This window comes from Apus apus, chromosome 1 (assembly GCF_020740795.1).
Source record: "Apus apus isolate bApuApu2 chromosome 1, bApuApu2.pri.cur, whole genome shotgun sequence".
Classification (NCBI taxonomy): domain Eukaryota; kingdom Metazoa; phylum Chordata; class Aves; order Apodiformes; family Apodidae; genus Apus; species Apus apus.
In genome coordinates, this window is record NC_067282.1 from 88353649 (window position 1) to 88368211 (window position 14563).

The following is a 14563-nucleotide window of genomic DNA, read 5'->3' on the forward strand; positions in this document are numbered from 1 at the left end:
CTTTGTGCTAGGGAGAGCCAGTGTGTCTTCCACCGTCTAAATGAAAAAGGGATTCCAACTAAAATGCTAATGACAGTAAGAGAAACATTGTAGGAATTTGAGTATGCTTCTGGTGAAGTCCTTGGGCTTATTCAGGTGATACTTTTAATGGCATATTTCAATGTGCCCCGCAGCATCAGAGTCCTGCTGTTGATGCTCACACCTTGGTTTTTCAGATGTTCAGCTAGCTTTCATTTTACATCCAATCTTTTGAAGTGCCCCAAATCAAATTGCTTAAATGAGACTTCAGTTGTATTCTTCAAAAAATATAATGGAAAAGACACAATTAAATAAAGGACTATTAAGCATGTATAGTTTTTCCTAAAGGGCACACACATTAAATTAGTCCCTTACTTTAAATAAAAAACAACACCACTTCCTCCCAAAAAAACCCGCAAAACAACAACAACAAACAGACAATAAAGCCCAACAAAACCCACAACAAACAAACAAACACCCAAACCCAACAATGTCTTAGGTAAAAAACAGAGCATAAAGTGAAAAATAGTAATATATGGAAATATTCTTCCAGTCTTCCGTTGCCTTTCCAAAACTCTATTGTAGCATAAACAAGTTCTCTGGCATACAGAGTGCAGGATTTTGTGTGGCAATAGCATGAAAAAAAATGCAGAAATAGTATTTTTACAGTAGCAAAGCAGAGTACTTACAAGTTATCAAATGGCATATTTGAGGTGTTTAAGACAGCTTATTTGTTCACATGCATTAGAACACATAAACTGTGTGATCACATACTGCCTCATTCTATCTCCCCATCTCCTCACCTCCTGTGGGGTTTCTGCCTAATCCAGACTACAAGTTAGACCTGTCCAGAGATACATAGGACTGTGCAGTGGAAGAGACTGTTAATTTCTTGCAGTTGGATGACATGTAGTAGATAAATCAAAGACTACAGGAAAGGAAATATATAGGTGAGAAGTTAGATAAGATTGAAAAATAGGACTGTATTCTTGTCTGCCACTGAAGTTTAGTATAAAGTCAGTAATTTTTTCATATCATACATGTATTCCCCAGCTTCTGCCTGTTGACTGTGATATCCTACACTCTGATTAATCAGAAGTGTTGAACACCCACATCTACTCCTGAAGTCACTAGGGAGTTGTGTTTTGAGTCTACAGAATAATGAATAGTGCTATCTACTATTCCAGCTCATGTGCCAGATGCTTCAGATTTTGTGTACCTGTATCTGTCTGACTGTAATCTCAGCGCACATCTTTTGTCATCTGCAGAAGACAGATGTAGAATTTTTCCAGGCTGTAGTAAAAATATTACTGCATCACTTGTAATCCTCTAATGATGAACACCAAACAAATGCCTGGACAAAGTAAATAATTTTTTTTTCAGAGCAGGTTTTGAACCATGTATAGGAAATAAAGCCCACTACAAAAATTACAATATGAGCAATGGAACAAAAGAAATACTGCAGCATGACCCGCTCTTAAAATGAGCATTGTCTATATTGTCTATTAAATAAAGCAATATTAGTGCTATGTATTAAAAGACTGTATCAGAAACTATTTATTAATCTAGCCTAGATAAGCATTTAGGCTGAGTTTATATCGCACATTAATTCTGTAATTTCCTAAAATATGTACACTGGATTCTGTAACCTGGCTGATACTGCCTAAAGTGTGTGTGTGTGTAAAGTAAATAAAAAAAGGAAACAATCTGAGTACCTTCAGTAATAGCAGGCTAGAACGTTTCAGTAAGGAAGGTTGTACAGCTCCAGGTAAGATTCTGAAGTATGATTTCATTCAGATTTTTTCCTCTTCTTTTTAGTTTCTAGAGTAAATTTGGTGAAAGTGAAATCCGCTTCCTGTCACCAGGAGCAAGGAGCTTAGCAGTTTGAGAACAAAAACTCATGTAGAAATGGGTCTGTTTTCTGTGGTTGGAAGTTCACATGCCATCTTCAGTCACTATTCTTAACATGATCTCCTTCTTATGAAGAAGAACAGGAGTTCCTGTGTTTCTGTTCCTTATTTCTGCATTTCACTGCATATAAACAAAACAATTTGATGGCAAATGCTAAGTGATTTTGCTTCCTGATGCTCAGGAAGTGTCAGACATTGCTCTCAGTGCACATGCTCTGCAAAGCCAGATGAGATGATGAGCTGCATCTTTCCAGAAGCATTATACTCATCAGCAAGTACACAGTGAGGCCAGCTACTCCACCTTTGCCCTTTTGCTTTTCAGTGCAACTTGTATTGTGTGCAAAGTTTTGTGAGTTTGCACTTAGGCAAAGTGATCTCTAAACTATTGAAAAGAGACACAGGAAGATTTACAGATGGTGTTCCGTGGGTGCGATAAGCTAAGAAACTCCTTTAGATAGGCCAGTGAACTCAGCTGCCTTCATGCCTCTGCAGCTTGTTTTCCTGCTTGTAAGATATTTAAACACCCAAATACAGCAAAGTAACTAAGAAATGAAGGTTGAAGATATAATTCATAAAACAGAATAATTCAATTCCTTTTGTATGTGTTAGCAAGCAAACTTGTCTATTTTTGACTTTGTAATTTGGCCTGGAATATACTTGCAGGATACTGAATATAAGCTGTGTTTTTTGTCTGTAGCATCCTTTTTTTTATTCATTATTTGACTGTATTTTTTTTTTCCCTCCTGGGTATAGATGTAATGAGAGTGTGAAAGAAATAACTGATTTTCAAATATGTTCAGAATCTGCATTACAACTGCTGTCTTGCTATGAAAATAAACTGGCATATACCTTCAATATAAAGAGAGATAGGAAGATAAATAAATAAATAAGTTAGGAGACCAAATAACCAAGAAGCTTAATTTATATTCTCAAGTGATTTAGGAGCCATACTCTAACTCACTGCTAAAATTGTGTTTACAAAGATGGTTAGATCCTAATTGACTCCCACATGTTGGGAAACCGTCCCAGGAGGCATAAAAGAATGGTGGTGGCTGTGGAGGTTATTAAAGTATTGTCGTATTTAAGGTAATTTTTCAACGAATAATAGATTCATTTCTTGAGCTTCATCTTGGAATAAGAGAAAATGCTGGAGGCTTTCAAAATATCTTGTCACTGAGGGGGGAAAAAAAAAAGAAAAAAAGAAGGTTACAGAGCAGAATAGATTTCTTAAATCAGTTTAGAAAATTTCCATCAGTACCGAACACTTTGAAAGCTACTGAAGTCGAAGTTACTTTTATTACTTTTGTGTTTTTCTGCAGTGATAGCATTTTGTTACACTATTGAGTGAGTTACAGTGTTTCCTTGGTCTTTTACGTTTGGATTTATTTCAGTGTATTGGCTTGAGGATGAATATCTCTTTAATAATGTCTTTTCTAATATGTCCATTTTTATGAGTAAGGTATTTGAACAACCTTATCTCTAATCAAGTGAAACTTTTTGTGAAAGAATATATAAAACTGGAATTTAATCCTGTTTATGGTATGGGAAATTGTATTGTGAGAGGTAGTGAGGCAGGAGGGGGTCATGGAGCCCTGCTGGCACGATGAGATACATTTCCAGGCTGTGTTCTCCGCTGGTGTACAGGGAAACCGACAGTACTGTGGGCACCAAATGCCTGCAGCTACGTCATGCCCTGCATGCCATGCCCTGACATGGTGTTCCTGATCCAGGGTGTCTTTTCTATCTGCAATTCCCTGTTTTCCTGTGGGGTCAAACACAGTCACCACTGTCTTGTTCCTCCCGCTCTGTAAGGCAGCCGGGTGTTGATGCTGGTGCTTTGTAAATGTGGAGGGGAACTTGGTCAAGGTGATTTCAAACAGATGGGAGGATAGCTCCATCCTTTTGATGGATGAGCAATATGAATGGGCATCCTGCCCTTCCGGCCAGCAGATCAAATCACAGTGGACTGACAGGCCACTTGTCCATGCAGCAATGGTGGCTGGTCTGGCAGAGGTAACCAATTGCTCCTGGGGGCATAGGCCTGGCTGGGGAATGGGGACTCTCCACTTATGGTCATGTCTGCTCATAGGCAGTGGTGACAGTGGGAACACTGTTTCCCCATTTTTCTCTTGGTTATTTTCAGTGAAAACTCATTGGTCAGAATAGTCTTGTTGGTAATTTATAGTGTGACATGCAACCAAATATGCACCTCGGCAATTTTTCATATGTTTTGCTAACGATGGGTCACACACTTTCACTGGAAGGTTTCAAAGATTAAAGCCATCGGAAAAGGCAGCCCAGGTGACTGATATTCTCTGACCCTATGACCTACCAAAGGCCATAGTGCCACACTAAATAAAGCTGTCTCAAGCTCATCACTTCTGTTGGGCTTTAAGACAGATTTTAAAAGATGATCAGGCTTGACTTTCAGGATGTCCATAAACAGGCAGTTTTAGTTAACTTTTATTCTTTGTGTTAAAAATGACATTCCTCTAATAGGAATTTGTCCAGCTTCCTCACATCTACACACCCAGAAAGTACTTGTTGATTTGATTTAACTTATTTTTTAATAGATTACACATAGAATGTGATCTGGTAGCAAGAGGCCCCTCTTTGTTACGACATTGTGAAGTCCTCCTTGTAAAGTGCAAATATACAAGAACATAGATAGGCTATGAGAGGAGACCTCATTGCTCTTTACAACTACCTGAGAGGAGGCTGAGTGATGGGGGGGACAGCTTCTTCTCCCTGGTGACATGTGATATGACCAGAGGGAATGGATGCAAGCTGCACCAGGAGAGGTTTAGGTTAGATATTAGGAAGCATTTCTTCACTGAAAGGGTTGTCAGGCATTGGAATAGATTGCCCAGGGTGGTGGTGGAGTCACCGTCTCTGGAGGCATTTAAACAGCATGTGGACTTGGTGCTTAGGGATATGGTCTAGTGGCGAGTTTGCGCTGTTAGGTCTAAGGCTGGACTGGATCATCTTGGAGGCCTCTTCCAGCCAGGGACATTCTGTCATTCTGTGATTCTGATTCTCCTGTCCATGCAAGTAAAGACTAGTCCTAAAGTCTGCAATTCAGCATGGCAATTGCTGTGTCTTCTTTCTGTATAAAATACATTGAAACAGCTCTCCTCAGTGCAGTCTTCAAGAAACACTAATAATAGAGACTTTTTGTTTGTTTGTTTGTTTGTTCTTTGTTGTCTGATACCTTACTGTATGCATTTGAACCTGAGCAGAGTATACATAGAATGCTGGGATAACAGCATGATTCATCCACAGAGTGGTTATGTTGGGTGCCACAAAGTGCAGACTCAGCTTCACTTGTAAAGTCCAAGACTCTCAGCATATCATGTCAAGGCTGAAATGAACATGATTACGGCAAAGGTAATGTTTCAGTTTTCATGTGTCCCTTTGAGTTGTCTCTAACCTGGCTCCAATACAAGTTTTCACTTGGCTATGTGGTGCTCTGAGTGCTGGGAGGAAATGGAACACAAAAGTCCCCATCTGCTTTCTCATACCCTTCTACACATGGCCCACACTACAGAAAACTGTAAATGTTTAAATATATAAATATTTTTTTACTAGGTTAGCCAGCATAACTATTCTATATAAAGCTTCTTCATACAATGTCCTCCTGTTCATACAATATAACATATATTTAGTTCTGAAGATCGCACTTCTAGTCATGCTAATTTTTTAATTTACTATGTTTCTTGCTGCTAGCACCTTTGAAACTCAGTGGAGCCCTGTGGGGGTGTCTCAGTCTCCTGTTTCCTATCTCCTCTGAGCTATTTCATTACAATCATCTGTCAAAATGAACAAGAGTCAAGGAAATGGAGCACCTCAAGTGGCTGACACTGCTGAGCAGATAGCCTTCTATTTTTGCTGAGTGTTTACATACCTCCAGAGTAAAGATGTGCCTGAGCTGGCTTAGATACACAGAAAGTTTGTAACACCTTTATCTTATAATAAAGGCACCCCTGATTGCATATGAAAATGATAAAATTTTAGTAACTGCTATGTCCTATAAATACAGTTCCTTTGTCATGGATGTCGCCTTATGCCACACATAATTGCATGTACACTGTGGTTGTACTTATTTAATGTTCTGGTTAAAAAAAATAATTTGCACATCTTGCAAATTGTCTAAAGCAGTGAAGTTCTTGAAAGCTATCAGTCTGATATCTTGAAAGATATCAGAACTGTGCTTGTGATGCATGATACTATGTTTTTTTCCACATTGCATGTGCTGTCTGTATTCCATTTACATTCCACAGTAGCATTAGGAGTGAGAACGTAGGGAAAAGAAACTATCACAGGGTGGTTGTCCCAGAAGTAGTGTCAGGCACTGGAATAAACTATGTAGAATCTATAAGTATTTGGCAGAAGTTTAGCAAAATTGATGGTTGCAGCTTGAAGAATATGTTCATTATGATACTACAGAATACACTTTATGGTACTAACAGCCATGAATGTTTAACTACTGGAGGTATCCTATGGCCTAAATAAATACTTGTTTTTTTCAAATAAGTCTTTCCCACTCATTTTTATTACAGTTTTATTGAAATGAATTTGTTACTATAGAGTGTCAATGGCTTTATAATGATGACTTCTTTTCTTACTCTAAAACAAAACACAAATTTTCCATTCATGTCTTAAAAATGTTGAAGTGGCTAAATCTTTGTTGACTCCCTGGTTCTAAAACCAGTATTTTATTGGAATCCCCAGTTAAGCCAATTTCTTCCATGATTCATTTCACTTAGCAACAGAAATGCGAGCTAGGGCCTCTGGCCCTAATGAAATCCTTTAAATGCAGTCTGTATAGCAAAAGGTTAAGGGGGCAAGGCACAGTTTAATTTCCCAATAACACTTTACACGGGTCTTTGAAAATGTACTTGCTTCTGGAGTTTTCTAACACCCCTCTCTCTTTTTAGAGAGTAGTAGTAAATTTGAAGCCTAGAAGCTGCTGTATTAAAATTACATACATGAGAGAGGTTGGAGGGCAGTGGGATACAGGACCTTCCTGCTAAATTGCTAACCCAAATTGAGCCTTAGTCAATCTCTTACAAAATTGTCAACATCCAGTGACCTATATGAAATGAGTTGGTAGCTTCAGTCTTGTTCCTAGAGAGGTGTGCACATCAGAAGAGAGATCAGCTGGCACTAATTGGCACCCTGGCTAGCAGCCTCAGCAGAGAGCCAAAGGTCTATAGAGAAACGGTGACTGAAGTACTCTCTCGACCTTAAAGATGGTCCCTTTGGGTCAGAGTTTAGGGCATGTTTGTAATGTCATATGTGGAATTTTTCTATGCATTTTGGAATGCTAGACCAGAGCAGCGGCTAGGGAACCGCACTCCCCAGGGCTTTTGTAGGGCATTTCAAACACCACAGGTTATTCATTTCAGCTTTCCTTCAGACATAAACATGAAGAGGACATTCTCTAAGCAATACCCTGATATTCTGAAGTGTTGGATGACAAATAGCCACTCCTGTTGAAGGATGGCACTGGAAAAGGGAAAGAGAGGGACCGTGTATTCCTTAAAGACAAAACTTTCTCATGTCCATGTCCAGAGTGCGGAAATACATTTACTCTGCCGTTTTTTCCACTTCTTGGGCTCAGAACGGGTATAAATTAGTGCTGCTTAAATATTAAAAATATATTGGTTTGTGAGTAGGTTTGTGAAGTTCTGTTCATTATAAAAGCATAATGAAACATGGTATTTCTACACTTGCAATTGTTGCCAGACCATAATAATTTCAGATATTTTATTATGGGTTATTATCTTCCGAAAAGCCTTGCATTTAAGGAGTTTACTTCTTGTTTTGTTGTATTGTTTGCAAAGTTTCAGTCATGGGCCTAGTGTTGTTTAACATCTTCATTAACAATATTGACGGTGACATTGAGAGCACCCTCAGCAAGTTTGCTGATGACACCAAGCTGTGTGTTGTGGTCAATATGCCAGAGGGATGGGATGCCATCCAGAGAGACCTGGTCAAGCTAGAGAAGTGGGCCCAGGTGAACCTCATGAGGTTCAACAAGGCCAAGTGCAGGGTCCTGCACCTCAGCAAAGGTAACCCAAGATATGAATACAGGCTGGGGGAGGTCACATTTGAGAGCAGCCCTGTGGAAAAGGACGTGGGGGTACTAGTGGATCAAAAGCTGGACAATATGCAATTGCAGCCCAGAAGGCCAACTCCATCCTGGGCTGTGTCAAAAGAAGTGTGGCCAGCAGATCGAGAGAGGTGATTCTGCCCCTCTGCTCTGCCCTGGTGAGACTTCACCTAGAACACTGCATCCAGCTCTGGTGCCCCCAGCACAAGAAAGGTGCGGACCTGTTGGAACGTGTCCAGAGAAGGGACACAAAAATGATCCAAGGGCTGGAGCACCTGTCTTATGAGGACAGGCTGAGGGAATTGGGGTTGTTCAGCCTGAAGAAGAGAAGGCTCCAGGGGGACCTCATAGTGGCCTTCCAGTACCTGACGGGGGCCTACAGGAAAGCTGGGAAGGGGCTTTTTACAGGGGCTTGCAGTGAGATGACAAGGGGTAATGGTTTCAAGCTGAAAGAAGAGAGATATAGGTTAGAGATCAGGTGTAAATTCTTCAGTGTAAGGGTGGTGGGACACTGGAACAGGCTGCCCAGAGATGCTGTGGGGGCTCCATCCCTGGAGGTGTTCAGGGACAGGTTGGATGGGGCTCTGAGCAGCCTGTTCTAGTGGAAGGTGTCCCTGCCCATGCAGGGGAGTTGGAACTGGATGATCTTTAAGGTCCCTTCCAACTCAAAAAAATTCTCTAAATTCTGTAATTCAGGCAGGGTGGAAATAATGTCATGAACTTGAAGCCATGAGCCCATTCTGCATGAATAGGGTCAGAGAAGTAGCACTAAATTAAGAAATGAGTGATGGTACCTACCTAATATTTTAAACCAGGCAGTCAAAGGTGGTAAAACATATTGTCCAAATTAGAAGTTGAGCAAATTTTCTTTACCTCTGTTTACCCTTGAACATACGAATGAATAATGAACAGCAATGACAAATGTCTGGTTGTCTGCTAAGCAGAAAAAATAGGTTCATTTGATGGAGGTTAGGCTGTTCCACAAAACACTTGGTGTCATAGAGCAGTGCTTGTCAGCCTATGTGTTGTCCTTACTGATAAAGATAAAATGAAGGTACTCCATACAGCATTCAAACTTCCAGACATCAGAGCACACCTTTTTTTTCTTTTCCTTTTCCTTTTCCTTTTCCTTTTCCTTTTCCTTTTCCTTTTCCTTTTCCTTTTCCTTTTCCTTTTCCTTTTCCTTTTCCTTTTCCTTTTCTTTTCTTTTCTTTTTCTTTTTCTTTTTCTTTTTCTTCTTCTTTTTCTTTTTATTTTTATTTTTCTTTTTTTTTTTTGGTTCCTCATAGCTTTGCATTACTGGAGTTACCAGTGACCTGTTGCAATTTTTCCCCTCTCTAAATCAGATAACAAAAGAAGCCAGGATCACAGCCATGACTGAAATACTGGGGTTCTGAAAGTAACACCCTTTTCCAGTCATACAGCAGCCCCCTTTCACTGCCTCTCTGCTTTTACCAGATGATGTGGTGCACATTTATTTGACAGATTAAAGTTGGAACAGCACAGAAAGTAAGGCAGTATTTACATCCCCGAGCATGGAATCATTAGCTGCTTTGAAAAATCACAGAGTTTAGGGATAGACTTTGCTTTCAGCATTGCTAAGGCCCAATGCAAAAAAATCACCCTCAAGAATATGTTATGCTTGTGTTTTAATGGTTTGCACTGAAACACAGTGGTGCCCTAAATGTGTAAAGTGTTACCACTTGCAAATTCCCACCTGTCATTTGTGTTTCCGGAAATAGTATCCCTCGCTGCAGTCTGGATGTTGCCCCAGGTGGTGTCTGACTCTTAACCCAAATCAAACAGTAATTGCTCAGACACTGTCTGGCTCTCATGCAGTGGACAGAGAAAGCACAAAAGCCTTCTCGTTGCCTCTTAGTTAGCCCAGGCAAGGATTTCACTCAGGAAAACTTCAGCCTGATTTCCTCATAGGCCTTTAGGGTAAGGATGTTGGGTCATAGTCCCTATTGCCCTCCCCATTGTGGCAGGGTCCAGCACACTTGATAAGCAGACTGTACATTGTGAAAGCATCTGATGGAGGAGTGGCATCGCAAAGAGGACAAGCACAGGCTTTAATTTTTCCTTTTGCTGGCAGTACCTTGGTAATGTCACTAAACCTAGGAGTAGCCAGACTAAAGCTCTGGAGCTGGAAATGCTTTGCCAGCAGTTGAGGTGTGGTTGCCAATCTAGCTCTTAAGACCACTGGCAGGATTCAGTTATTGCAGGTAACTCAGATTCCTGGCTATTGAAACAAAAAACCCAGCAGGTTCCTCTGAGGCTGCTATCAGAATGGCTGCATGTCCCAGCTGTACACTTCCTCTGGCTCACTCTGCAGCAGAATTCCTGCAAGTTGTGTCTCTGGGCTGCCCCCGGAGTCCCCCCTTCATCAGTTCCTCAAAGTGTGGGGCATGGATTCAGCCTTCTCTTCAGAATGAGGAATTATTCCCCAAAGGTATTAAAACCAAACTATTAAACACAAATAATGCTTTGAGAACTGCTGGCTTAACCATGGTAACCCTGCGCTTAGGACTGCAGCTCCTGGTACTGTAAGAGGTCACAGCCTCCATGCTTATAAAATTAGACAGGTTCTAGCTTGGATACAAGAAAGAGAATGACTGAAAATATGATACAATGCTTAAAGGTGTATGCAGACAACAACAAGCATTCTAGGCAGTATGGACTGCCCTACTTGAATTAACCAAAATATATCACTGCCTTTGAAGGGCAGGATATGGTATGGGGTTTATGCCCAAGACTCCCACTTTTTTTGATGCTGACTTGAACCTATTTATTTGGCCTTTTAGCCTGTACTTGCACTTTAGACCCAATGAAAATAGTGACATACGTATTGTGGACATGAGCAACAACCCATGACTTCTGTGAAAGCGACAGAGAAATTAACTGCTCTTTAAAAAAAATTAAATTTTTCAGTGTTATGAAAACAAAAACCAATGATGTTTGTACATTCAATGAAAAATAATTACATTTATAACTGGTAATTTGATTAAGTTAAGAACAGAAATTATATGTTCATTTTGGAGAAAGATTTTTGATAGTAAGAACTGTTACAGTGAGAACTCTGGTGACAGTGTACTCTCTGGAAGAGGGAGCCAGCTAATGAGAGAAACCTCCAATGTGATTATGAATTGTTACTCTCTTCTGTAACAGTTCACAGTCTTGTTTTTGAATGCAAGATAGTTCAGCTGTTCTAGTTGACTTTCCTAGGCGACTAAACTAAGTAATATAGCTTTGCACTTTCAGATTTTTGTATGAACCCCATGCCACCTCTGGAAACTCATGTTAATCCTAAGGAGGACCAAAAGAATCTACTAACATACGCACACTGACAAAATAAATGATGACTGGATTCCTGAGCTAATCTTTGCCTTTGATCTTGTGTATCAGAAAATTTATTTGGTAAAGTAGTGATGAAAAGATTTCTTACCATTCTGAAGTATCAGTTGCAAATAGCCTAGACTTTTTTATTTTAAAGATAAATATTTTCTTTTTCTTTTTCTTTTTTTTTCTCCCTTTCCAATCCTTAGTAATCTCCACAGAAAGCCTTATAATAAAACAGTTCAGAAAGTAGCAATAGCCTTTTCTGGCACTTTTAACCTTGTATGTGAAATTGTATGATGTTGTGTCAGTGTGTGGAAAACTGACTGTAATGTTGAAAGCAATGACAGAAAGAGATGGCAACTTTTGTCTAAGAATTTTTCCTTGCTGGCTTTCCTTCATCTATACAGAAGTTCGCAATTCATGGTGTTTCTGTGATCAGAGAAAACAACATAGAAGTACAGTAATGACACATGGTCATGTCTTTCTTGCAGTGGATCTCCAGCATGGGACTTGGTCTATTTTTTTCTACGTTCCACACAAAGGAACCCCCAAATAGCACTGTTTCATGCCCTGGTTATCACTGATCTTGCTTTGAAGGTTGCCGCTTTCGTTTTTGTTGTATGGAACCTTCCTATTCTTGCATAGTCCATTCACTTCATATTTTCAAATATTTTTATTGTCTCATATTTTAACTGGTTTATTGTGGACTGTTCAATACTGTAGAACATAATTGTCCATTGTTATCACCCAGAGATGTTTTGGTGTAATTCTGCAGAGTTTTTTGGTTGTTTCAGGGTTTTTTAGATAAAATACAGCCTACTTCTTCCAAAATACCTACTTCTTTACACTGAATAGCACATTCTTCTTTTAGGACTTTCTGATGTTTTATAGCCATGCATGAGAACAAAGCTTAAAGGCTTTTACTAGTTACTGTGTAAAACCCATATGATAATGAAGTCCATGCTTGAAACAGCTTATACTCTAGCTGGAGGTATGACAGTTTAGAAACTGGGGTACAGCATGATCAAGTTGTTCAATTGAAGATTAAGGAGATCTGGAGGGGAGCTCTTGAGCATGTCTCAAGAATTTTCTCCTTTCTTAAAAGTGTAGATCATTCTGGCCTCATCTACTAGGATAGGAAACACATTTATAGAAGGAAAAGTCCAGGTTCTCATTATCTTGGCAAGATGGGGAGAAATCACAGCAACAGGCATCACTGCTAAATTATTTGTTTTGTTGGTAGGTTCTGTCTCTGTCCTGTCTGTTTTAATCAGTGTATCCAGGAGCGTGGTACAGGCCTCAGCTAAACCCATCAAAGAGTCCCATTCCTTTTTTTGGAGGTGATGGAGTGACTGCAAACAGAAAGGCCAGACAGGGAAGGTCACCTTGCTGACCACATGCTGTCAGAACAGCCCCTGTACCTTTTCTTTGCACTGTAGTGGGTGTGGAGGGAGTTTCCAGTATGTCAGACTCCTGCTGGGTGGAGGCAGGGATGCCTTAAGAAGGCTGAAGGATGTTACCAGTTTCCACAGGTACACAAGATGCAGAGGATGAGAAGGCAAGAAATTCCAGCTGTTCTTTCTACTCTTGCTCAGGTCTTGAGGGAAGAAGAAGGAAAAGGCATGCCTGCTGCATATCTGTAGCCAGCAACGGCTTGAGTTGTGCAGTTGCAGTTTGTGATGTCCCCACCCTGGAAATGTTCAAGGTCAGGCTGGATGGGGCTTTGAGCAACCTGGTCTAGTGGGAGGTTCCCCTGCCCATGCGGAGGGGTTGGAACTAGATGATGTTTAAGGTCCCTTTCAACCCAAACCGTTCTATGATTCTATGACATCTCCAATCAGGAAAACTGCTTTCCTTGTTGCTGGGTGTGGATCACCTTCAGATTGCAAATCTGAGATGACGGAGCCCCAGACTGCTGTTTGTTGCCAACCTATATGGAGAAGGTATGCTTTGCATGCACTTGAACATAACGGTAATGAAAATATTTTTAGAAATAAATATCAATTAACATAATATTAAGCATAATCAGTAATCTATTGGTAAAAACTGGGATTTTACTGTTTCTTGTGTGCTAGTGTGCTTGATAGATATCAAGTGGATAAAATATATCTGCTTATGCTGTCTGTCCCCTTTATACTTTGTTCGTTTAGCTCATGATTTTTTTTAATGGAAGAGTCATTTCTCACATATTGACTTGACAATTTACAAGCATTTGTTTGTGCTGAATTAAGCACATTTCTAAACTTTGTGTGTTGCTGCTGACAGTTTGGGGATTGATTTTTATCCCTAGAGAGATGCCTTTTTGTCTTTAAGGCAAATTGAAGTTGACTGCTGGAACATTCCCTGGTAAGAGGGAGAATGTACTTCAGGGATATTTTTCTACTGAGAATTCTTTTTTAACTGAGAAGCTTCAGCAAGGTCATGTTTTTCATGGCACGAAAAAAAAAGTTAACAGATGAAGAAGAAGCATTAACTTTAGAGAAAAAAAAAAATAGGAACAAATATTACAAAGGTTTTCCCTTCTTTAATTCTCTGTCAGGAAAATGTGGTAAAAAATTTCCAGACTTTTATTGTGAAAGCACGTGTTAAATGCTGGTGTGGACAATAGCAGAAAAATATTTTACCTATACATGTTTTTTTCCTGCCTGCTATGAGTTTAAATTTTAAAACTTCTGTAACCATTCTTTTGGGACATTCGTATTCTTTCAAGAATGGATTCACTGTTTGTCCACACTGGTTACCTGGGACAGGATTTGCAGCCATGAATGGATCAATGTAATGAACTGTGTGGGAGGGTGTGGGATCTTCACCAAACAGGTGCCTTAGGAAGTCTGTATTCACATCTAGTAGAGTTCCCCTCCTCCCAGTCAGCCTGGCAAGGTTTTTTGGATACAAACATTATATTGTTGCTATGTTGACAGGGATGCTGGGATTAATTTATGTATCTCTCCCTTCAAGATATTTTTTGCATTATTTTTTTTGTATAGGAATATTTTTTACAAATATAAATACTGCTAAAATAAACCATGTCTATGTATATATCTGATCTGTTTTATGTTATCAAAATGAATGGTATCTTACACTTGAACAACAAAGACAAATCCAACCATCCTGGCCAATGGGCAAGTTGAGTGAGGTTTTTTTGTTATGTTACCTGGCAGGTTATTGGTGATAAACAGAC